The sequence below is a fragment of the Gossypium arboreum genome, chromosome 13 (genome assembly GCF_025698485.1).
Source record: "Gossypium arboreum isolate Shixiya-1 chromosome 13, ASM2569848v2, whole genome shotgun sequence".
Taxonomy (NCBI): Eukaryota; Viridiplantae; Streptophyta; class Magnoliopsida; order Malvales; family Malvaceae; genus Gossypium; species Gossypium arboreum.
Window position 1 is genome coordinate 20,438,991 of NC_069082.1, and position 23,167 is coordinate 20,462,157.

General features: G+C 37.9%; 1 non-coding gene across 1 annotated transcript; it reads left to right on the forward strand.

The window, feature by feature from the left end:
• Positions 1 to 22,616: 22,616 nt before the first annotated feature.
• Positions 22,617 to 22,723, forward strand: LOC128287415 (small nucleolar RNA R71). Its single transcript, XR_008278114.1, has one exon. It is a non-coding gene; the product is annotated as a small nucleolar RNA R71 (small nucleolar RNA).
• The last annotated feature ends 444 nt before the right edge of the window (positions 22,724 to 23,167 follow it).

The window sequence follows — 23,167 nt, forward strand, 5'->3', positions numbered from 1 at the left end:
CATTCGGGAGTTGTAGATTCCATGCCGCTCTGTTATAAGTGTGGATCAGTGACCACTTTATTAAAGATTGCCGAGATTATGCGAACCGAATGTAAATTAGAGTGGGAAACAGGGTGCTACTCTTTGCGAGGTAGACCATCTAGAAATACGGGAAATCCTAGTGGTGGTCAGAGAAGATCTAGAGATGCTACAACCAGATCTGAGGCTCGTGCTCCTGCTAGAGCTTATGCTATACATGCACGAGAGGATGCTTCCTCGCCAGATGTTATTACTGGTACTTTCACTCTCTTTGATACTAATGTGATTGCGTGATTGACCACGGTTCTACTCATTCATATGTATGTGAGACTTTAGCATCGATAAGACTTTACTGTTGAGTCTCTTGAGTTTGTAATTCGATGTATCGAATCCCTTGGGTCGTTATGTACTTGTTGACAAAGTGTGTAAGAAATGTCCCTAGTATTAGAGGTTCTGTTTTCCGGCTGATTTGATGCTTTTACCGTTTGATGAATTTGATGTTATCCTCGGTATGGATTGGTTGACCGTACATGATGCAATTGTAAATTGCAAAAGAAAAACCATTGATTTGAGGTGTGTAAATAACGAGATAATCTCGAGTTGAGTCTCTTGACTTGAATGGGTTGCCATTTGTAATATCATCGATGTTGGCTCGAAATATGTAAGAAAGGGTGTGAAGCATACCTTGCGTATGTACTTGATGACAAAGAGTTAGAAAAGAAGCTGAATCTGTGCGGTGGTTTGTGAATATCCGGATGTTTTTCGAAGAATTAGGGTTTACCACTTCGGGAGGTAGAGTTTGGTATTGAGCTTGTACAGGACTACACCGATTTCGATAGCTCCGTATCGTATGGCACTAACCGAGTTAAAGGAATTGAAAGTTCAATTGCAAGAGTTGACGGATAGAGGTTTCACTCGACCGAGTTTCTCACCTTGGGGCGCACCAGTTTTGTTTGTGAAAAGAAGGGCGGAACCATGAGGCGTGCATCGACTATCGTCGTTGAATAAAGTGACAATAAAGAATAAATATTAAATTCTGCGTATTGATGATTTGTTCGATCAAGCTGAAAGAACCTCTGTATTTTGAAGATAGATTTGAGATCGGGTTATTATCAGTTGTGAGTTAGAGACTCAGATATACCCAAAACTTCTTTCAGAATGAGATACGGTCACTATGAGTTCTTAGTGATGCCGTTTGGGCTCACTAATGCCCCTGCGGTATTCATGGATTTGATGAATCGGATCTTCGGACCATATTTGGATCGGTTTGTAGTTGTGTTTATCGATGACCTTACGGTCTATTTGAGAGATGAAACCGAACATCTTTGAGCACGAGATTAGTGTTACAGTTATGCGGGATAGCGGTTGTATGCTAAATTCGGTAAATGTGAGTTACGGTTGAAAGAAGTTAGCTTTTTGGGACACGTGGTATCTGCATCGGGTATTAGAGTTGATCCGGGAAAAATACCAGCCATACTTGATTGGAAGCCCCCAAGGAATATTACTGAAGTCCGGAGCTTTTTGGGACTTGTCGGTTACTACAGACGCTTTGTAAAGGGTTTCTCGATGATAGCCACCCCAATGACGAAACTACTCCAGAAAGATGTTAAGTTTGAGTGGTCAGAAGAATGTTAGAAAAGTTTTGATCTATTGAAAACTTATTTGACTGAAGCTTCGGTACTGGTACAGCCCAAATCCAGTAAAGAGTTTGTCATTTACAGTGATGCATCCTTACTTAGGTTGGGTTGTGTGTTGATGCAAGAAGGTCGAGTTGTAGCTTACGCGTCGAGGCAATTGAAGCCGCATGAAAAAAATTACCCAACCCATGATCTTGAATTAGCTGCCATCGTATTCGCTTTGAAAATATGGCAACATTACTTATTTGGTGAGAAGTGCCATGTATTTTCGGATCACAAAAGTCTCAAATATTTGATGACTCAAAGAGATTTGAATCTGCGACAAAGACGTTGGCTTGAGTTGTTAAAAGATTATGAGCTTGTCATTGACTATCACCGAGAAAGGCTAATGTGGTTGCGGATGCTTTAAGTCGTAAATCATCCTTTGCTTTCTGACGATGAATGTACACTTATGCATTCTATCCGATAATGTGTTAGTAGCGAATTAAAGGCTAAACCATTGTTGATTCATCAAATTCGTGAAGCTCGAGAAAGTCGATGATGAATTGGTTGCAAAAGCGGGCTGAATGTATTTGAATATGGAGTCGAGTTTCAAATAGATGATGACGATTGTTTGAGGTTCGAAGTCGATTGTGTGTTCCAAGAAATTGAACTTATTTCGATGATTACGAGCGAAGCACATTGTAGCCATATGTCAATTCACCCGGGAGTACGAAAATGTACAACGACACGAGGCGTCGATTTTGGTGGCATGGTATGAAACGAGACATTTCTGACTTCGTTTCGAAGTGTTTGATATGTCAACAAGTGAAAGCGGAACATCAAGTGCCTTCAGGATTACTTCAGTCGATCATGATACCTGAATGGAAGTGGGATCGAGTCACAATGGACTTTGTGTTTGGATTGCCATTGTCATCAAGTAAGAAAGATACGATCTGGGTTGTTGTTGATAGACTGACAAAGTCGGCTCATTTTATTCTGACGTCGGATTATTCCTTGACAAAGCTAGCTGAAATGTATGTATCTCAGATTGTAAGGTTACATGGAGTACCCATTTCTATTGTATCCGATAGAGATCCGAGGTTCACATCGCGGTTTTGGAAGAAATTGTAAGAAGCTTTGGGTACCAAATTACATTTTAGCACCGCTTTTCATCCTCAGACTGATGGTCAATCCGAACGAATAATTCAGATACTCGAGGATATGTTGAGATGTTGCATCCTTGAGTTTGGTGGTTCGTGGGAACAATATTTACCTTTGATTGAATTAAACACAATAATAGTTTTCAATCAAGCATTAAGATGGCACCTTATGAGCCTTTATGCGATTCGTAAATGCCGTACACCATTGTTTTGGACCGAGCTTAGTGAAAGTAAAATTCTCGGAGTTGATTTGATTAAAGATTTGAAGAAAGTAAAAATAATCGTGAAAGTCGAAGGTAGCTTCGGATCGTCGAAGTCGTCTGTGGATTTGAAGCGAAAAGACATTGAGTATCGGTAGGAGACAAAGTGTTTCTTAAAGTTTCACCTTGGAAAAAGATACTCGATTTGGCCGTAAGGGTAAATTGGGTCCGAGGTTCATTGGGCGTATGAAATATCCGAACGAATTGGTCGATTGCATATAGATTGATTTTACCCCGAACTCGAAAAGATTCTAGCGTTTTTCATGTTTCGATGCTTGACGTTATAGATCCGATCCTTCGCACATAATTAATCCATCGGAGGTGGAAATTCAAGCCGATGTAAGTTATGAAGAAGAACCAATTCGTGTCCTAGCTCGTGAGGTGAAAGAATTACGAAACAAAAGGTTCCTTTAGTAAAAGTGTTATGGTTCAAACACGAGATTGAAGAAGCTACTAGGAAACCGAGAACTCTATGAAAGAACGATACCCAAATTTATTCCTTTGGTAAGAATTTTTGGGACGAAAATTTTAAGTGGGGAGAATTGTGACACCTAATTTGACCTTAGTCGGAAGCGGTTTGGGACCACAAAACCGAGTCGTAAAAATAATTAACCATTAAATTTTGTGTTTATTGTATGTGAAACAGGCATGTGTGAAAGTTTCATGCTTCAATTTTGTCAATTGCATGTGAAATTATTAAATAGGACTTATGTGAGAAAATTTAGAAATGTGTTAGGCAAATATTGAAGTGACTTATTAATGCATGTTATAAAAATGATGGGTTTGCATGTCAAATTTCCATTTATGATAAGTAGTGGCCGGCCATGATGGGATCATATACATATAATATGTATTAATTATTAGTTAGTAGCTTTATATTTTATAACATAAATAAATAAAAAGGAAAAGTAATTAAAATAAGGAAAGGAATGGTGAAAAAAACAAAGTATCACCTTGTTCTTCTTAGCCGTACAAGAAGAAGAAAAAGAGGGGGGGCATTCGGCCTTTTGAATGAAGAGAAGCTCAAGAGCTACGGGGATCAAAATCAGATAAGGGAAAGGAGAAAGCAGTCGAGTAGTCTATCCGTAACTGCCCCAAATTATACTCGAGGTAAGTCTTTAAGTAATGGAACTTAGCTTATGATTTGATAAAGCAATTACATATATATACATATATGTGTGAATGTTAATTGGGGTTTAAATCCGAGCTTGGTCTCGAAGGGCTTTTGAGCGGTGTCATAATCCGAGCTTGGTCTCGAAGGGCTTTTGAGCGGTGTCATAATCCGAGCTTGGTCTCGAAGGGCTTTTGAGCGGTGTCATAACCGAACCTAGTTTGAAGGGCCTTGGGCCAATGTTATAATCCGAGCTTGGTCTCGAAGGGCTTTTGAGTCGGCGCTAAGAATCGGGCTTGGTTAGAAAGGCGTTTGTGTGACATAATATTGAGTTGAAAACTCGTAAATATTCATACGAGAAATCATATAATACATGTTGAAACAATTTTAAACAAATGTGCTACTTACGGTAAGATAACTAGGTAAGTAATTTACTCTCGTTGAGAATATGATTATGTTAAATTATGACTTTGAAATTGGTGGGGATGCTTAGACCATTGTTTAAAATCATTGAACGTTTATGATCGATTATGATGTATGAGTTCGAATTAGAGTTCAACTTCACAAATGTGAGATGTAGGTGTATATGCATGAGATTGACACGGAAATGTGAGATGAGCGATTCGACTATAGAATGAATTTAGTTGGATATATATATTGCTTTCACCTTTGTGATATGAATGATAAAAGTAGTACCTTAGTTATTTTCTATTCGGCCAAAGGATGAAACAAATAAACTTTGATATTATTATGCCACTCTTTTAAATGATTTCATTACTTAAACTTACTAAGCATCGAAGTGCTTAATCTTTTGCTTTAATTCTCTGTTTTATAGATTTTGTTCGTTCACTATCGGACTCGGGAGTGTCAAAGTCGAAGTCGTCCACACTATCTAAGCCCTTTTGGTATATTTTTTGTTGAACTTTGATAATGGCATGTATAGGGATGACTTTTGTTGTTAATTAAATACCTTTTGGTAATGTATGTGTGTATAGCCATGCAAAAATGGCTCGTATAATTTGAGTATGGCATTAAAATCATTTTGTGTATATATGCATGGTCTTATGATATGGTTATTGAGTGGTATGAAAATGTTAGGTAAATGATCAGCCATTGGAATGGCTAATTATGATCATATTTGGTCTTATGTATGTCAAATTACTAGCTAATCCATGGAAACCATGAAATAGGTAAAATTTACTACAAAACATTTTTCAGACAGCAGTAGTGAAGTGAGTCTGAAAAATCACTAAAAATAGAAGAAATGGAATTAAATAATGAATAAAATATGGAATCTAATCTTGATGAGTCTATTTTCATATGGAAGAAGCAAAACAGGTATATGAGCTATATTTTGTGAGATGTTTAAATTTTTGTGAAACAGGGCCAGAACGATTTCTGGATCCCCTATTATAACTTTGGAAATTCACCATAAATTTTACAAAGATAATTATAAGTCATGATTTATATGTAAAGATTCGTTATTGAGTCTAGTTTTATTAGAGACAAACGGCATAGTCATTGAAGCTCTGTACAGGGAGATATCTAATTCGTAATAAACAGAGGTCAGAGTAGTCGAACCCCAAAACAGGGGAGACTTTAACTAATAAACTGTACTAATTGGCCTGACCAAAAATTCTAGAAAAAAATTTATAGATGGATATATGAGTCTAGTTTCAGGAAAAATTTACGGAATCAGTTTTTGAGTTTTGGAACTCGAGATATGATTTTTAAAGTGACTGTGATGCAGTTAGCCAGCTTGTCTGGAAATTTTAAAATGAACTGTGTGAGTAAATGAATTAAGTCCGTTAACACCTCGTGTTCGACTCCGACAACGGTCTCAGGTACGGGGTGTTACAAGGGATGAGGATTGTAAACTCCTCGAACCACCATGGCCATGCAACAAAAGAGGTAAATCGAGCTTAGACTATAAATAAGCGCTTCTCGGGAGGCAACCCGAGCACTAACAGTATTGATTTCTTTAAAAATTTAGTTTTTAACATCTATTCACTAACTGAGTCCTTGAAACACAAGTTTTCTAATCTACACTACCAGGCACACGGGCGTGCCTTAGGCCGTACTCACACCATGAGAGGAGACACGGTCATGCGAAAACAGGGCAAAAATTTTCCCCAACACGAGATGCGATAAGCTGCCACGGCTATACGATGTGGCCGTGGGCGAGTCTGTCAAAACAACACGAGCGTGCGACACGCCTGTGTCTAGAAACCGTGGTTGAAACTGAAAATTTAGCATGGACGTGCGACACGCCCGTGCCCATCACCCGTGCTCAAGATTGATAAAACAACACGGGCGTGAACCTATACACACGGGCATGGGAGAAGCGAAAGAAGTAGAACACGGCAGTGCGACATGGCCGTGTGCATCGACACACCTAAGGAACACGGACGTGTGACGAATTTCAGACGGGCCCAAAATCAAAATCGGGAAACACAAGGGCTAAAATGAGGGTACACGGGCGTACCCCACGACCGTGTGCCCTAAAATCTATATAAACCCCTCACTATTCATCACCCCCTTCCCTAAAATCCCTAACCCTAGCTGCTGCAACTTCATGCGCCCTACCTGCCACGCTTGTGCACTGACCATAGCACCACCTTCGACGACCCAAAGCTTTTCCCTCTTGCGTTTGTTTACTATCTCCTCTCTATTCTCCTCAAATGTTTTATTTATTTGATGATTATTTTTTGTTTTATTTGTTTATTTTGAGTAAATGTTCATAGTTTTAATAATACTTATGCTCTTTGTTAGAAATTTTCCATTTTAGTCAATACATTTGGATACATTCATCCATTTATTTTTGTATTTCCATGGATTTCATGCTTACCACACCATATTTCATATTATCAAACCCACATGCATTCATTCACTAGATATTTTCATTTGCATGACTCTCGTAGTCCTATTCATAACAATGACTTGATATATCTGCTTTGGTTGTTTTAGTCTTGTACGTGAGCCCCATGAAATATTCTTATTCTGTTTTAACACGCGTACATTCTTGGGGAGTATTTAACTTCGACTCTTCATTGCAGGTATACAATGTCAACCTCACGTGGTAAGAAGACCACTGTCCCCGCCTCGAGAAAGAGGAAAGGTGCAACGCCATCCTCGGGTCCTACCACGGAGATTAGGCACACGTTGCTCCAGTTTTCCTTGGGACCCCAGTAGGAACTATTTCATATATTACGGGCCCGACCCCTAGGTGTGGGCCGCTGTATTGACTGGGTCGCACTTGAACAAATTCAAATGGCTGATACGGTCTGAGCCCTCTTGACGACTAAACCGTGGGGGCTCTTCTTTGAGATCATCGAGCAGACGTAACTTGAGCTCACAATATAACTCTGCTCGACCTTCCATCTTCAGGTCGTCATGACAAACGTTGACAATCCTGGAATGGTCTAGTTCTGCCTTGGTGGTCTAGTGCGCCAATTAAGCATACCGGAGTTTTGAATTGCGCTAGGGCTATACACGGAGGAGTTCATGGACGGCAATAAACTCGACACCCTCTATCGCCACATCCATTACTCTCCCTCAAAGTGCTGGAAGGACCTCGTCCCTGCCTCAGCCACGTATGATCCTAGCTGCTCTAAGGCATCAGCCCTCTCCCCATCACTGCGATACCTACACGCCATCTTGGCCCACACTTTGACAGGACGGCGAGAGAGCACTAGCATCGTCAACACTTATGACGCCTATTTCTTGTGGAGCATGGCGAACGGGCACCTCTTCGACCTTGCCTATTTCATTGCCCTCTCCATCCACCATCAGATGGAGCGGCATAGGAGAGGAGTCATCTCTATCGGGACCTATGGGACTCAATTGGCTCGACACTTTGGGCTCCTCAACACAGCAGCACAATCATCCTCCCTCACTCTTATCGGCCTGATGTCCCCACAGGGCATCTCCTGCATGCTACATATGAGACTGATCGAGAAACAACGTGGAACCTACCCTCCTCAATACCACCTAGTCCAGTCCACCGTGGAGGAGGACCCAGATGACATTATTGATGATGTCCCTCTACGTCATGAGGACCCATCGTCTCAGCCACCACCTATCCATCATCCAGTTCATGCGGCGGCTTCATACTCTGACATCTCTAAGTGCCTTACTCGATTTGAGCAGTAGTGTTTTCAGCGTTTTGATCACATTGATGCTACTCTTCATTAGATTTGTCAGCACCTTCACATTTCATCGCTACCACCACCTCGCGAGCCATCCGGCAATGATGATATTTAGAGACTTTTTGTTTTTTTTTATTTTTATTTCCACTTTTATCTTTCTTTATCTTCTTTAAGTAATTTTTATTTTATTTTCCTTTAATATTATTTTAATTTTAGGTTTTATAATTTTTATTGCATAATTTATAGTTTCGGCTATTTTATTACGAGTAATTATGCTTCCTTATAGTTCCTAAAGAGTTCTTGATTTTATCACAGTTATAAAGAGCTCCAAAGCTCATCATCACTTAGGAACTAAAAACTCCACTAGAAAAGGTTCTCCACGACTGCCATGTCCTGCTCGACCACGACCATAGCTACTACCAGATATAAATTCTTTTGGCGTAGGACTTATGGCCTAATGAACCTTTACCACCATCGAAGTATCCTCTTCCACTCTCATCATTATCTTGGCCGATTATTCTTTATAACTCCAATTCAAGGAGTTCATTCATCATTCAGGAAGTTTCACTTCTCTCCCGATCTTATGATGATATATCTATATGTTTCAATATATCTATCTTTGTACATTGATGGCAATGTACATCTTAAGTGTGGGGGGGTCTTTTATATCATTATCAGAAATCCCTGAATTTTGTCTTGTTCTCATATGATCTTCTCATACCACTATTAGAATGAATTTTGATTAAGTTATGATTTTTATTGATATTCTTGAATTAAAATATAGGCATTTATGCATTGATCGTTTAAACTTTAAGACATTAGGGAATCAAGCATGATAAGTTAATTTTTGAGAATTAAAAATTTTTAGGTTGTTTCCCCAAGTTTAGATATTATCTTGAGTTGAAGTTCACAAGTTTAAACATCAAAAAGCCATAATTTTTGTGAGATCTTGAGCCTTTAGAGTATATGTTATCTCTTTCATGCTCACTTTTATTATGAGTGCATCAGTATTGATTTGTTATTCTAGAACTTGCTTGATTATGCATGTCAAGACCACACCATTTGATTTGATATATCGAGATGATAAAGGCACTTAGATTTAACTCACTCACTCCACAAAAGCCTCCTTCATAATTAACCCTTAGTGATCCCCTTTGAGCCTAACAAGCCATTAATTGATTTACCTTTAATATTAACCCATAACCCATTATTGTTGAAATCCCCTAATTTGATCCCTATTTTTTTCGAGATTTGATTTGAATTAATTGCTTAGCTATGTTTTATTCTTCGTTGCAATAATTAAGTTCTATGTTATTTAACTTGTTCTTAAAAAAAATACTTACATACATATTGGTAGTAATTCATCGTTTTTGAGCTTGAGTGTTAATTCCATATTCTAAGAAGAAGCTCACTTGTATTCAACTGATAATTAGTTATTTTTCTAGTTAGGTGTTTTCTTCAATTCAATCTCGATTCTAACCTTTTCTTTCAGCTTGTGACTACACCCCCTAACCAAAGCCACGTTACAACCCTATAAAGACTTTTTTGATTCATGTATCATCTCAATGTGTAGTGGTGGAGATTTGATTTTCATCAAGCCTATGGTAATAACTTTTCATATTGACTAATGAGTGCTTTATTTGATGTCCTTAAACACTTCGAGTGAATTGAGTGAATCTTTAATGAGGATGTTAAACTTTTTGATATTTTGATCAAAAGTGATTACTTAGATGCGGGGGGGACACCAATGTTTTCATGATAAAATGCTCAACTTGGAATGTTTGAAACTTTGATGTATTTTTAGTTGAATTTTCAATGTATGATTACTTATGGATTATTTTGAGATATTATTGATAGGGATTATAAATTGAGAAGAATTTATTTTCATTGTGACTTGAGGATTTTGCTTGAGGACAAGCAAACGTTTAAGTGTGGCGGTATTTGATAAACTGTATTTTATACATATTTTTATCCCATGCTTAGCACATTTATGGATGGTTTCTCCTTAGATTGGGTGAATTCGATGCTCCTAATTCTTTAATTTCATGTTTTATACTTAGGTGAGCATAGGAGAGTAAAAAGAGCGAGAAATGGGTCGAAAACGGAGAAAATGGACCCACATGGGAAATCAACATGGCCTGGACTTCCCCACACGGGTAAGCCACACAGCCGTGTCCATTTGGTAGGATCGAAGCACGACTTACACAGGTAGACTACACACCCGTGCCTATTTAACAGCCTTGACCACGGGCTGAAGCAATCGCACACGGGCGTGTCCCTGTCAAGCCTAAGTATAGTTCTATTTGAAAAAGGCCACTTTTGAGGGCTCTTAGGCATTCAAAAGCCTATTTAAACACCTGAGGAGGCACTTAGAGTTGACACACGGAGTAGGAGGAAAGGAATTACTCAAGGGAAGCCGATTGGTCCATCTCAGAAGCTGGATTTATCGTCAAGACTGAAGATCTCCCTTCAATTTCCATTCAGGGGTTTTAGGTTTTCTTTATGTTTTGTTATCTTTATTCTTTTGAGATGTTTTCTTTCATAATTATGAACTAAACCCTCTAAATACCTAAGGGGAATGAAACCTAAGACAGACTTGTTATTATTATCTGAATTGTATGATAAATATTTGACTTGTTCTTAATTATGTGTTCTTAATTCTTGTTTTAATATTCTAGGATATTGATTCAAGTTAATGCTCTTATTCAGAGGAGGAAAAGACCCTGTCTAAGAGTAAATTTGTCATAATTAAGCGGATTTGATTGCATGCCTAGAGATAGGGTGATAAGATTTTACCGGATTAGGGTGAAACCTAATAAGGGGATCCATAGATCGAGTTAATGCAACACTAGGGTGTTAATTAGAAAGAGATTTCAATTAATCAACCTAAGGTTAGACGTTATTAGTCTCGAGAGGGATAATAATATAACTTAGGGATTTCTACGAATCAAGTCAAATGAATAAATCATCTGATTCAGAGTCAAATAACAAGTGAAGTCTAGGTGGATTTTTCCTTGGGTATTGTCTTAATCAATCGAGTTCTCCCAAAAGCTTTTCCTAATTTTCTGTCTGTGCACCCTTAGTTTAGTTAATTAGTTTAGATAAACAAATCCCTTAATTTTTAGGCTAGATAATAAAAAGAAAGTAATTACTAGTACTCTTGGTTCCTTTGAGTTTGACAATCCGGTCTTGCTAAAGCTATACTACTGTTCGATAGGTACACTTGCCTTCATTGTGATAATAGTTAGTTTCAAGAATGATTAATTATAAATTTTTAAAACCTGTCGCAAATATCACATATCATATGCATATTGGAAAAATTAAGATAGATGCCAAAGTATTGGAAACATATCAAGGAGGAACAGAATGGCCTTGACAAATATTTCAGACGTAGAACTATTCGACGTATGGGGCATTTATTTTCTAGGACCATTTCCCTCTTATTATGGGAACAAGTATATTGTGTAGCTGTAGATTATGTATCCAAGTGGGTTGAAGTCGAGGCTGTAACATCCCGAATTAGGGCTTAGTCGGAACAGTGGTTTCAGGACCACAAATTCGATAAGGAAAAAATTATTTTTATTATATTTTTATGGTATAAAATTTCACCGGATGATTTTGGGAAAATTTCATTCAAAAATTTTGACTTTTGGGCACTCAATTTGGTCAAAAGGACTAAATTGTAAAAGTGCAAAACTTGAGCTCTAGAAGCTAGAGGTGTCTAATTGCTATGAAATTTTAAATTGAAGGTCCTTATATGGTAATTAGACTATTGGTTAATTTTTTGGAAAAAAATGGACATGAAATAGGTGAAATAGAATATTTTTAAGTTAGGGGCATTTTGGTTTTTTGGTAATTAAAATAATAAAAAGGGAAAATAAAAGCCAAATTTTGCAATGGAAGCCATGGCTAGGGTTTTGTTCAAGCTTTCCAAGCTTAATAATAAGTCCGTTCTTTCTCCGTTTTTAATGATTTTTACGTTTTTGAAATCTTTGTAACATGATCTAGCTATTCCTACCATTTATTTGAGCTAGGGTTGATGTTTAAAAATTTATCCATGTGCTATATGTGTGTATTTTGATGTTTAAGGGAGGAATATGAATGTTTGAAGTATGTTTAACAACTTTTACTAGGTGATTTTTCGTCAAAACACCTAAAAAGGACTAAAATGTAAAAGTTATAAAATTTGTCATAAAAGTGTGATTTAGTGGAATTTGTGGGCTGCTATAGTAATGGAAATGATTCGGCTAGGCTTAAAGTACAAGAAAAATGAACACATTTCATTTTACAAGTCTAGGGGTTAAATTGCAAATATGTGAAAGTTTAGGGGTAAAAATGCAAATTTTTAAAAGTATGATTTTTTGGTCAATTTGAATAATGTGAGTAATAAATAAGCTATATTTGAAATGTTAGAACTAGAAAACCGAGATTCAGGCTTAAATCGGGAAAGTACGAGATTGTGGACTAAAATGGAATAATTAGCTGTGCTCGGATTCGAGGTAAGTTCGTACGTCATTAATAATGCAATGTTAAACTTGAGTGTTAATGCTTGATATTGCATGAATTGTAAGCTCATGTGTAAATGTTGCAATGATATATCATGTTTTTAATATTTTGTTAATGTATGAGTTTATATGATTACTTATTATGTCAAGTGTGTGGATGATGTTGTAATCTATGAACACGAGATTGTGAATGAATTCGAAAAACATGAGATATTGAGAAAATCCGGTTTGAACCTTAAGAATAATTTAGGATGCAATGTGGATATGGGCTCATGAACATATGTGTAAATGTGACATGTGAATCAGGGTACTAGTCTTGTACGTCCTACCGGTGGCTGGGTAGCCCGTCATGTGTTGCGGGTACCTGTCAGCTTGTGTGAGCAGCCTGAGTAGTTACATTTTGACTGTTAGCTTGTGTGAGTAGACCCGTGATTAGCTCATGAGCAAGCAATATGTGATTGTGATATGAGGTAGCATGTGGTTACGTTTGAAGCACTATGTGCAAGTCTTTCGTGTATCCAATAATATTCCGAGTGTTCAACGAGTACACTTGTGAGTTAGTCGACAAGTAAATCAATGAAGAGAGAATATGACATTGTGATTTGAGTTAGTACAAGTATGTACACTAAACTCATGAGTAATGTCTTGATATATGATGTTTCATGATAAAGAGGTATGTGGGTGATATTGCACTAAAACAGTCTTAGACAGCAGTAGTTGTGTGACTTTGAAAATCCACCAAAAATTGTGGAAATTGGATTAGAAATTGAGCAAGATATTAGATTAAATCTTATTAAGCCTAGTTTCACATGGAGGAAATGGAGTAAACAAAATAATTTCATATTATGGGATATCTAAATTTTTTTGAGACAGGGTTAGAGTGATTTCGGGCTCCCTTGTCTTAAATTTGGAAAATCACTAAAAATTGTAAAGCAAATAATTATGGGCTAAAATTTATATGACTAAATTCTTAATGAGTCTAATTTCAAGAGAAATAGATAAGAACATTATCCGAATCTCATACTATGAGATAATTAATTTTTAGTAAAGAAAGGTCAAAGCTGTCAAACAACAGAATAGTGGTAACTTTAAAGAATAAACTGTACTTATTGGCTAGACAAAATTTTTTAATAATTTTATGGTAAGAATACATGTGAGTCTAGTTTCAGGGAAAATTTGTGGATATTAATTTAGAGTTCTGCAACTCAAGTTATAAATAATTTAGTGACTATGACTAGAGTAGATAGCTTGACTAGAATATGAGCAAATAGTGGAATTTTGTGTAATTTCGATTGTGTTGCCATGAGAACATGCTGTAAGAATTTGGAAAAAGCATGTTAATAAATTGCTTATTATTATTTTCATACGGGCTTACTAAGCTATAAAGTTTACCCCTCTCCTTTCCGTTTCTTTTAGTGTTGTCAGGTTAGCTCGAGGTTGGAGATCGTCGGAGCCAGCATCACATTATGAAATTATCAAGCCAGGGTATTAATAAAACTTAAGTGTTTTCAAGTTAGAGACTGTATAGAGACTAAGTACTTTATGATATGTGTTTCATGATTTGGCCAATTGAGTTGGCTTATAATGATTCATTTGTATAGAGCCATGAGATATGGCTTATATTTGATCATTGGGTTGTAAACCTAATTGATTTTGCTTGACTGTTCTAATGTCTTGATGATGTGCATGTTGTGATGGCTTGTTATCGATGGATGTATGATATGGTATGCATATTTTATGGATGAACTTTGATCAATAGATGTGACCATATTCTTAGTATAAAAGTGTAAATTTAGAGTAAGTTAATGATGTTGATGAAGAATGAAATTGGTGTGGAGTGCCTTAAAGAAACATGTTAATGTGAGTGTGTGATATGTGACATTAAGGTTATAAATTAGACATGACTATGAATGCTAGATAATTAAGTTGAGAATATTAGCATGAAGATAACCATGGTGTAAGGGTATAAGTGGTATTGAAGATGACAAAGCCAAATGAATATGGTTTGGATATGTCTAGAATTGTTATAAAATGAGTATGAGAAATACAAGTATGATGACATGCAAATGCTATGTTTGTGGCCTAATTGAAGATGTTTAATCACTAAATGGATGCCATGTTATATGCCTTTGACGTTGTATAAATGTGTAAGGTTTTATGGTTGACTGATCGCATGATTCGTAACAAGTAATAAATATTTTTAATGAAGATCAAACCTAGACTAACTATTATCATGACAAGAAGGCAAGTGCACCTATCAAACAATAGTATAGTAACGGCAAGAGCGGGATATCGTACCCAAGGGAGCCAAAAGTACCAGTAATAACTATCTTTTTATTATCTAGCCTAGGAATAAAAGGATTTGTTTATTAAACTAATTATCTAAACTAATTTAATTAAAGCGAAGAGAAAATTTGGAAAAAGACTTGAAGAGAAGCAATTGATAAAGACGACACCCAAGGAGGAATCCACCTAGATTTCACTTGTTATCTGACTCTGAACCAGACGATTTATTCACTTGACTTGATCCGTAAGACTCCCTAACCTATGTTATTATCCCTTTCGAGAATAATAACGTCTAACCCTCAGTTGAATTAATCAAAATTTCTTTCTTAATTAAAACCCCTAGGGAAGCAGTAAATCACTCTATGGACTCCCATATTAGGTTTCACCTTAATTTGGAAAAATCTCGTAACCCTATTTCTAGGCGTTCGATCAACTCCGCTTAATTATGCCAAATCTACTCTTAGGCAGGGTCTATTCCTCCTCTGCATAAGCACATCAAATCATGAATTAATACCAGGAATATTAACTCAAGCATTAAGAACACATAATTAAGAACAAATCAAGTATTTATCATATAGTTCAGATAATAATAACAATATCCATCATAGGTTTTATCCCCCTTAGGTATCTAAGGGGTTTATTTCATAATAAAATAAGAGTACATCTCAAAAGTATAAAAATAACAAAACATGAAGAAAACTCTAAAGCCCCTGAAGGAATTCTAAGAGAGATCTTCAGTCTTGGAGTAGCTCCGGCTTTTGGGATGGATCGTCTGGCTTCTTTCAAGTAATTCCTGGCGTGTGGTTCTGTATTCCAGAAAAGTTCTGGAAGAGGCCTCCTCTCTGGGTCATACTTAGGGTGTTTATATAGGCTTTGGATTGGCTTTCTTGCTCCCTAAGTACCCTTTTCCGTGTAAAATACAACTCTTTGAAAAAGGGACACGACCGTGGCACTTTGGATTGGCTTTCTTGCTCCCTAAGTACCCTTTTTCGTGTAAAATACAACTATTTGAAAAAGGGACACGGCCGTGTGCCACGGCCGTGTGGCGTAATTGCCAGGCCGTGTTTGATCCGTTAAATTGCCACGGCTGTGTGGGCTCAATGGCCAGGCTATGTGAATCGTGTGAACCTTAGTCAACACCCCAGAAGGCAACGGGCGTGTGAGATGCCCGTGTGACAAGGCTTAGGCCTTGTGATCTTCTCGCTTTGGTCTGTTTTGTCCCTTTTTAGCTCGTTTTGGCTCCTTTTGACTGTTGGTGCTCTCCTGAGTACAAAACATGAAATAATAGGATTAAGAGCAGAAAAATCCATAAATCTAGTTGTAAACATCCATAAATATGCTAAGTATTTGGGGTGAAACTATGTATAATTTGGCGTTTGTCAAATACCTCCACACTTAAGCATTTGCTTGTCCTCAAGAAAAACTCTCATTTACTGCTAGAATTCATTCTTTTCAATCACATGATCAGTATTGATAATGTTACAAACTATTCCACGAAAAATTATACAGTGAGAATTTAACTATAGGGGCATTAAAAGCCTCAAACAATCTAAATCGGATATTTTGATAATAAAAATCATAGGTAATCTCCTTCCTCTAAGTAATCAACTTTAGTCCTAAATATACAAGAGATGACATCCTCACTAAAGATTCACTCAAATCACTCAAAGTGTTTAAGGTTCGAGATTAAGCACTCGATTGTTTAACATGAAAAGTTATTTCCATAGGCTTGCATGAAAATCAAATCTCCACCTCTTGTAAATGATATGATACACTAATCAAAAGGTCTTTGGATGGTTGTAATGGGGTTTAGGTTTTGAAGAACAGGGGTTAGAATCGAGATAATTTCAATATGTTACCCTACGATCAAAAACTTAATTACTGAACCACAAACAAATATCTAGAACTATTTTACATGAGTTCATGACAACTTTAGCTTGCTGAGAATTACATTTTTTTTAAGAATAAATCAAGTCAATACAATACAAAAATCATACTTCATGATTCAGTAACAAAAAATGGGAACATAGTGAGGTAATAATATTAAATTTAATCTCGATAAAAAAGGTAAATTAAGTAAGAGGATTTCAACAATAATGGGTTAATGAAAGGGTTAATAAAAAAAAAGGTTAGTTGGCTTAAAGGGGGTTCGCTAAGGGTTTAATTATGTGGGAGGGCTTTTTATGGAGTAAATGGGTTAAATCCTAAGTGCCTTTATCATCTCAGTATATCAAATCATACGTGTGATCTCGACATGTATAATCGAAGCAAGTTCTAGAATAACAGTTCAATGTTGACACACTCAAACCACAAAAGAAGTGAGCAAGAAAGAAAGCTATATGCTCAAACGGCTAAAAAATCTCACCAAAAATTTGGGTTTTTGATGTCATTTCTGTATACATAGGATTTCAAGATAATACCTCAATTTAGGAGAAATAGTCTAAAAATTTTATTTCTCAAAATATCAACTTATCATGCTCGATTCTTTAAGGTCCTATAATCAAATAATCATGTATAATTCCCTTGGTCTAATTCACGACATATCAATAATAATTATAGATCAATCAGAATTCATTCTATCAATATTATGAGAAAATCGCTTAAGCATAAGCCCAAATTCAGGGATTGGAGAATAATGCAAAAAGTTAGGTTTCATGTTCACCCCCCATACTTAAGATGTACATTGCCCTCAATGTACAGAGATAGATTATTCAAAATAAAGAAAATCATAAAAGGAAAAGAGGTGAAACTCCCTGTTATATGGATGTGGAGCTTGATTCCGAGGATGAAGAGTTCGGGGAAAGTGGTAGCTGCCATTGTTCTTGGCTAGATGAAGAAATTGGGTCATTGAACATGGCACTTGTGAGGTATTGTTTCCCTTTTGTTTCCTCATTTTGTAAAATATTCCTAGCAGCTTTGCTTGGAAGTCTGTAGAATCATGAAGAGCTTATTAAGGTTGGTGTGGAAGAGAGTTAGTGGAATTACTTGTTAGAAATACCAGAAAATGGAAAAAAAGTAAAATTTACTAATATAGATATGTCTTTCAAAATAAAATAATAAAATTGAAATAAAAATAAAAATCAAAAGAAAAGAAAAGAAAAGAAAAGAAAATAAATAAAATAAAATAAAATAAAAATAAGAATAAATTAAAAAATAGGAGGATTCAATGATCCTCGTCGGTGGGGGCCCTCGGTAGTGGTCTTTGGAGTGGCGATGTGAAAATCTTGGCATTGCTTTGCATCATGGCCTGCATATCATCCATCTGTCAGTCCCGACGCCGATCTCACTCGTAAATCATCTCGAACTGCGTAGTGCAATACTGCTCGAAGTGGGCAAGTCGGTCGGAAAGATGTGCCAATGAAGCAGCCGCATGAACTGGTCATTCCCTAGGTGGCGCGGTGGAAGGCTACTCATGCTGTGGGGAACATCATCAGGGATGTCCTCAAGATCCTCCTCGTCAATGGCATGCGAGAGACGATACTAAGGAGGATCGGTCCCACATCGGCGCTCGATCATCCTCATGTGTAACATAGTCGTGATGCCCTATAGGGACATCTGACCTATTAGGGTAAGCACTGATGATTGGGCCGCAGTGTTGAGGAGGCCAAAGTGTCTAGCAAGGCGTATCATGTAGGGGCCGATAAAGATCACTCCCTTCCTATGCCGCTCGGTCTGATGGCGAATGGAGAAAGCAATAAAGTAGGCCAAGTCAGTCATGTGTGCATTTTTCATGCACCATAAATAGTAGGCATCGTGGGTGTTGACGATGCCGGTGCTCTCTCTCCTTCCGGTCATGGTGTGTGCCAATATGGCACAGAGATATCGTAGGGAAGAGGGGAAAGCTGAGGCCTTCGAGCGACTGGGGTCGTAGGTGGAAGAGAGTGGTGCCAAAGCCTTCCAGCACAAGGAGAGGGAGATGTGAATATTGTGTGGTAGTGCATTCATGTCCTCCTCCTCCATAAACTCATCGGTGTAAAGTCCCAGAGAAACTCCAAACTCTAGGACACTCATCGCACGAACTAGACCACCTAATAGGAAGTGAATGGTGCCTGGGTCGTCATTGTTCGTCATCACCACCTGTAAATGAAAAGTAGAGCATAACTCTAAAGTTAGCTTTAAATAAGTGGGCTCGGTAATAGCGAAGAACCGTTCCCATGGGTCTGTGGACAGGAGGACGCGGATGACATCAACGAGTTGGACTTACTCTACGGCAGCCAGTCGATGCAGTGACCTGTGGTGATGGGTCGTGTGTGTAGTATCTGAAATAGCTCCTCCTGCGAAGCTTACGAAAATTCACAGAACAGGTGCTGAACTTTGACTATAGCACGTAGCAAGGAAGAAACCGTTTCCCTACGTCTCTTTGAGGAAGGGACCGCAACCTTCTTGCCTTTTGATGACGACATAATGTACCTGAAAATACATGAGCATTGATAGAATCCAAGATACATCAGTAGTTAAGTAATAGGCCTAAAATTAGTATATGCTATTTAGTAGATTAAACAAGTCAAATATAGAAAATTAGAAAGAATTCCTAACTTGTCTAAAACATATTTGTAATAGTAACAATATCTATGCAAAGTATGTAGAATACTAATGTAGTAACACAAATTGGAAAAATAAGGTTGATAAAGTGAACCAAAGGCTGTTTTGAAGCGGTGCACGGGTGTGTGGTGGCGAGCACGGGCGTGTGATGCTGAGAGGAAGCCGTGTGGTGGAAAAATAGAGGGTATAGGGAGGGAAAAATGGGGATTAATGCAAGGGGAGTGGATTTGAGGGTGGTTTGGGGTTGGGGAAGTGAGAATCTGGGGAATGGTGGCCGGAATAGGGATTAGGGGTTGGGGGAGGGTAGATTTTGGCTAGGGTTTTGAAAGGAGGAAGAAGATGAATAGTGGTTTGTTTATATAGGGGAAGGTCACATGGCCTAGGGCTACGCCCGTGTACTTTGAGGGTGAGCCCGTGTTTTTTGAATTTTGCGAGTTAGGTCGTGCCTGGCTACTATCACACGCCCGTGTGTCTTGGGCGTGTGTCAAACACGGCTATGTCACATGGCTGTGCCTAGCTTTGTTCGCTTCTCCCACGCCCATGTTTTATAGTAGCACGCCAGTGTATTGTTGTACACGGCTGAATGGACCGGGCATGTCGCACGCCCGTGTTGAAGAAACAGAATTGAGCCTTGTCCCTGGCACACCCATGGTTTTCTATCCCCATGCCCGTGTTTTTCCTATTAAGTTCACCCACGGCCATGTCGCACGACCGTAGGGATTTATTGCACCCCGTGATTTGGGGAAATCATGTCTTGCTTCAACACGGCCGTATCGCACGGCCGTGTCTCTTCCCCTGTTTGGCCACAGCTTTAGGCACGCCCGTGTGCCTGGCCGTATGTGCTGAAAAACTTTGCAATTCAAAGACTAAGTTAATTGATTCAAAGAGTGAGAAGTTAAAAATAAAGAAATCAAAATATGTTAATGCTCGGGTTGCCTCTCAAGAAGCGCTTATTTATAGCCTAAGCTCGATTTACCTCTCCATTGACTTATCATGGTGGTTTGAGGAGTTCATACTCCTCGTTCCTATTTTCAATCTTAAAATAAGGTTTTAATCAGATGTTGTTTACCTTAAAAGTGCCGAACTTGTGATGACTCACCTCAACCATACCGAATGGAAAAATATTGAGTACCGTAAGAGGGATTTCCTCATTTGGTGTGCTAGTGACCATGTGTGGATTTGCGGCATCCAGTAGGACTTTATCGCCAACCTGAAGTTGATTAGGAGAGGTATCAGGCTTGTTTTGGCGTAGTTTCGGTTTATCACGTGTTCGCAGTTTGTGTGCTCGCCATTCATCTAGTTCTTCTATTTGAAGCCTTCGTTCCTCATGGGTGTCTTTGTTCTCTACATGATAATAGTGCACTGTCTCTGTTATCTTGGTTTGAGGGGGTTCTTGCAAGGATGATTGAGTATTAGTTTTATCATCGACAAGTTTTATAGCGTTATCTTGAGTTTTAGAGGTTTTGACTGAGTCGCGTGCCTAAAGTGTTATTGTGTCGTCACCAGCACGAAGTGTTAGCTCTCCTGTGCCTACATTAATAATGGTTCTGCCAGTTGCTAAAAAGGGTCATCCTAAAATTAAAGGTACCTCGTTATCCTCATCCATATCTAAGACGACAAAGTCTACTGGGTAAATAAACTTATCAATTTTAAGGAGAACATCTTCAATAATACCTTTAGGAAATCTAACTATTTTGTCAGGCAATTGTATACTCATCCTAATCTGTTTGGGTTTATCGAGACCGAGTCGTTTAAACATTTTATAGGGCATAACATTTATACTTGCCCCTAGATCAGCTAAAGCATTATTCACAGATAACTAACAATTAAGCAAGGAATTGTAAAACTCCCTAGATCTTTCAAATTGTTAGGTAGCTTATTCTTTAGAATAGCTGAGCAGAATGCATTGAGTTCCACATGCGATGTAGTGTCTAATTTCCTTTTATTGCTCAGAAGTTCCTTTAACAATTTTGCTGCATTGGGCATCTGCGAAAGAACTTCATTAAAGGGTAAGTTAATATGTAATTTTTTTAAGAGTTTGACAAACTTACCGAATTGTTCTTCTGTTCTATCTTTCGTCATCGCTTTAGGATATGGCACACGAGGTTCATGATTCGTACTTACCTATTTGGGATCATTATTGTTTACCTCTTCTTGTCCTTTGTTCATCGTGTTGTTTTACTGTATTTCTGGCTTGGGTGCAATGAGTCCGTCCTTATTTTGGGTGCTAATTGCATTGAGGTGTTCCCTCGGATTAGGTTCAGTATTACTTGGTAAGCTACCTTGTGGTCGTTCGGAGATTAGTTTGGACAGCTGGCCTATTTGAGTTTCGAGTCCTTGGATCGATGCTTGTTGATTCTTAAGTTCTTCTCGGTATTTTGGAAACGGGTTTCTGACACCGAGATAAATTTAGAAAGCATCTTTTCAAGGTTTGGTTTCTTCTCTTGTTGATAAGGTGTCTGTTGAAAACCCTGAGGATTTTGTGGCTTTTGATTCCCTTGAACACCCCAGGAGAAATTTGGGTGGTTCCTCCAATCTACATTATAAGTATTACTATATGAGTTATTTTGAGATCTAAAGTTATTGTTACCCATGTAGTTGACTTGTTCTTCTTCAGTTGTAGGATTGAAGGATTGATATTCTGTATGCACACCTCCTCCGCTTGAGTCACACCTTATTATTGGATGTACCTGCGTAGAACCAAGAAAACTATCAATCTTTTTATTGAGAAGTTCTACCTGATTAGAGAGCATGGTGACTGAATCGATGTTATAAATGCCGGCTGTTTTCGTTGGCTTTGTCCTCATAACTTGCCACTAATAGTTATTCAGTGGCATCTCCTCTATGAAGTCATAGGCATCTCCCGGTGTTTTATTGTTGATGGTTCCGCCAGCAGTTGCGTCAATCATTTGTCTTGTCGAGGGATTCACACCATTGTAGAACGTTTGAACTTGCAGCCAAAGCGGTAACCCATGGTGAGGGCATCTTCTCAGTAAGTCCTTGTATCTCTCCCATGCATCGTAAAGTGTTTCTAAATCTATCTGCACAAAAGAAGAGATATCATTACGTAATTTAGCCATTTTAGTTGGCGAAAAATATTTTAGTAAAAATTTCTTGGTCATTTGTTCCCAAGTAGTAATAGACCCTCGTGGTAACGAGTTCAACCACTGTTTGGCTTTGTTTTTCAGTGAAAAGGGAAATAACCGAAGATGAATGGCATCATCAGAAACGCCATTGATTTTGAATGTATCACAAAATTTAAGAAAATTCACCAAGTGCGTGTTGGGATCCTCATCCTGCAAACCATCAAAATGAACAAACTGCTGTATCATCTGAATTGTGTTAGGTTTTAGTTCGAAATTATTCGCAGAAATAACAGGTCTAGCTATACTAGACTCAATTCCTATTAAAAAAGGTTTAGCATAGTCATACATAGTATGTGGAGCAGGATTTTAATTAGCTGCAATTGTAGGAGGCAGCTGATCGCCTGGGTTTTCGGCCATCTCTTCGGTTGGGGT